Source organism: Pteropus vampyrus, unplaced genomic scaffold (genome assembly GCF_000151845.1).
Source record: "Pteropus vampyrus isolate Shadow unplaced genomic scaffold, Pvam_2.0 Scaffold16, whole genome shotgun sequence".
In the NCBI taxonomy this organism is placed as follows: Eukaryota; Metazoa; Chordata; class Mammalia; order Chiroptera; family Pteropodidae; genus Pteropus; species Pteropus vampyrus.
The window spans coordinates 5,021,060-5,023,888 of record NW_011888797.1 but is presented as its reverse complement, the minus strand read 5'-3'; positions in this window follow the sequence as shown (position 1 = coordinate 5,023,888).

Below are 2,829 nucleotides of genomic sequence, written 5' to 3'. Positions count from 1 at the left end.
GCATGATGTTCACTGAACAACAAGAGACAAGGACCCACCACACCACTGTACTATACTCGGCTCACCCTTATTCTGCGTGAAAAGGTCAGAGCGATGATCCAGGCACAAGATGGTGATGACTTGGTCTAGGGTGGTGGCGACAGGGAGAAAAAGAAGTGGATCCGTTCAGTACATATTTGGAGAAATTAAATAAAACTGAATTTGGAAAACAGTGTGATGAGTGCTGTATTAGAGTCGATATGCCAAGTGATATAGGAGGGCAGGAGAAGGATTGACCGATGCTGCCTGGAGGTGACACTGGAATTCAGCTTTAAGATGAAAAAGAGCTTGCAAGGGAGATGGAGAGAAATGGAAAAATGTCTCAAGAAGAAGAAATGCTCTGGACAAAGGTTCCAGAACATGGAAGGTCCCTTGCCTTTGGGGAATAACAAGAAGATACCCAGGAAGGCTTGTGGAATGAGCTGGAGAAGGAGAGAGATCTATCCCCCCTCACTCCCAAGTAAGAATATTAAACACTCAAGACAGGCGGGAGAATAATTTTCCCCTAAGGGACATAAAACCTCCTTCGATCACTCCCTCTCAATACACCACCCTTATGTTTAGCATTAGAAAATCTCGAGTTATGAAATCTATTCTTTAGCTCCAAATGGAATATACATCAGTTGAAAATATACCCAAGCTGAAAATTATAATAGACCTAAGTAAGATCTTTTTAATAGACTATCTGCATAAAACAACATCAGTATCTCTAGACTCTCTTCTCTTTTCCTACTGGCTTTGTTCCTATGGGAATCTGTGCTTGCGAGAACATAGTTACCCTAACAAATTCCTACTGTATGGCACTTTTAATACAGTACCTCATTTGGGGGTCTCTTCATGTGGCTTCTAGGACACCAAACAGTCCTGGTTTTCCTCCCCCCCGCCCCTCTCTCTTCCTCTTTCTCTCTGGCTACTCCTAATCACTCTCCTTTACTGGTCCTTCCTCATCTTCTGGACTCCAAACACTGAGTAGCCAGGACTTAGCCCTTCAACTTCTTCACCATTTACTCACTCTGCGGATGATCCCATCACCCTATCTGTAAATACTATCTGCATGCCTAACTTTATATAGACATACCAAACTTAGGTCTCCAGCTCTGACCTCCCTCCCAATATCTTCCTATTCTATGTCTCACTTTGAAGTTGAAGAGGCATCTCAGAGTTAATGTATCTAATCACCGGATTATCCCTCAAACCTGATCCTCTCATAGCAAATGGCAACTCCATTCTCCCAGTTTCTCAGCCAGTATCCTTATAGTACTCCTTAATTCTTCTTTTTTACCCCATATCTGATCCATTTGCAAATTCTACTCACTCTATCTTCAAAATATATCCATAATCTGACCACTTCTAATGCTATCACCCCGTTTCAAACTATCATCTCTCTCCTAGATTATTGCAACCACCTCCCAAATGATGTCCCTGCTTTCATCCTCACTACGGCCAGTAATCCCATTTAAACTTAGATCACATGACTCCTCTACTCCAAACCATCCGAGTGCTTCTCACTTCACAGAGTGAAAGCCAACTGTCTACACACAGGCAACAAAAAGAAAAATAGACACATGGGATTGCATCAAACTAAAAAGCTTCTGCACAGAAAAGGAAACAATCATCAGAATGAAGAGAGAACCCACAGAATGGGAAAAGTTATTTGCAAACCATACATCTGATAAGGGGTTAATACCTAAAATATATAGGGAACTCAAAGAACACAATAACAAGAAAAATAACCCAATTAAAAAATGGACAAGCAGACTTTCCTAAAATTTCTCAAAGGTTCTCGAACCCCAAATAAGCACCATGTGACCTCGGTATGCCCTGTACCTCTTTCTGAGCAGCTCCAAGCCTGGCACTAGCAGCAGTCAGCCTCAGTTTGCGGCTTGGCCTCTCAAGGCACCTCCAAGCCCAGCACAAGTGGCAGCCATTTGCAGAGTGCTTAGTGATTCTTGCAGGTCATAGGCTGTGGCTGAATCTGGCCTGTGGCAGGGCCCCACTCAGGAGGCCCCAGGGGACTGCACAACTGGTGGCCAGCTTCAGACCAAGCTGGAGCACCACCTGGGGCCACATCCAAGGACAACACACCCAAAGGACAGACTGAGCAGACTGATAAAGTGAATCCTGCTCTGTAATGTCAGCCCCTCACAACCAATCAGCCCAAGGGTCAATCCCTCCTACTGATGTGCAAACAATTAAGGCTCAATTATAACAGGAGAGCGCACACAACCCACACAAGGGATGCACCTGGCACCCAGCACAGGTGACCAGGGAAGACTAACGCTGGACACCTACTACGTAAGGCTACTCTACTAAGACTAGGAGACATAGCAGCTCCACCTAGAAACAAACACAGGGAAGCAGCCAAAATGGGAAGATAAAAAAAATGTCCCAAATGAAAGAACAGAACAAAGCACCAGAAAAAGAACTAAACAAAATGGAGACAAGAAATCTACCAGATGCAGAGTTCAAAACATTGGTTATAAGGATACTCAATGAACTAATGGGAAGAGTAGGTGAACTCAGTAAGAACTTTACCAAAGAGCTAGGGAACATATAAACGGAGATAGAAAACATGAAAAAGGACCAGTAGGAAATAAAGAATACAATAACTGAAATGAAGACTACACTAGAGGGAATCAACAGAGTAGAGGAAGCAGAGGATCGAATTAGCGATTTACAAGATAAGGTAGCAGAAAACACTCAATCAAAACAGCAATATGATCCAGCGATCCTACTTCTGGGTAGATATCTGGTGGAAATGAAATCAATATCTCAGAGATATTTTCATTT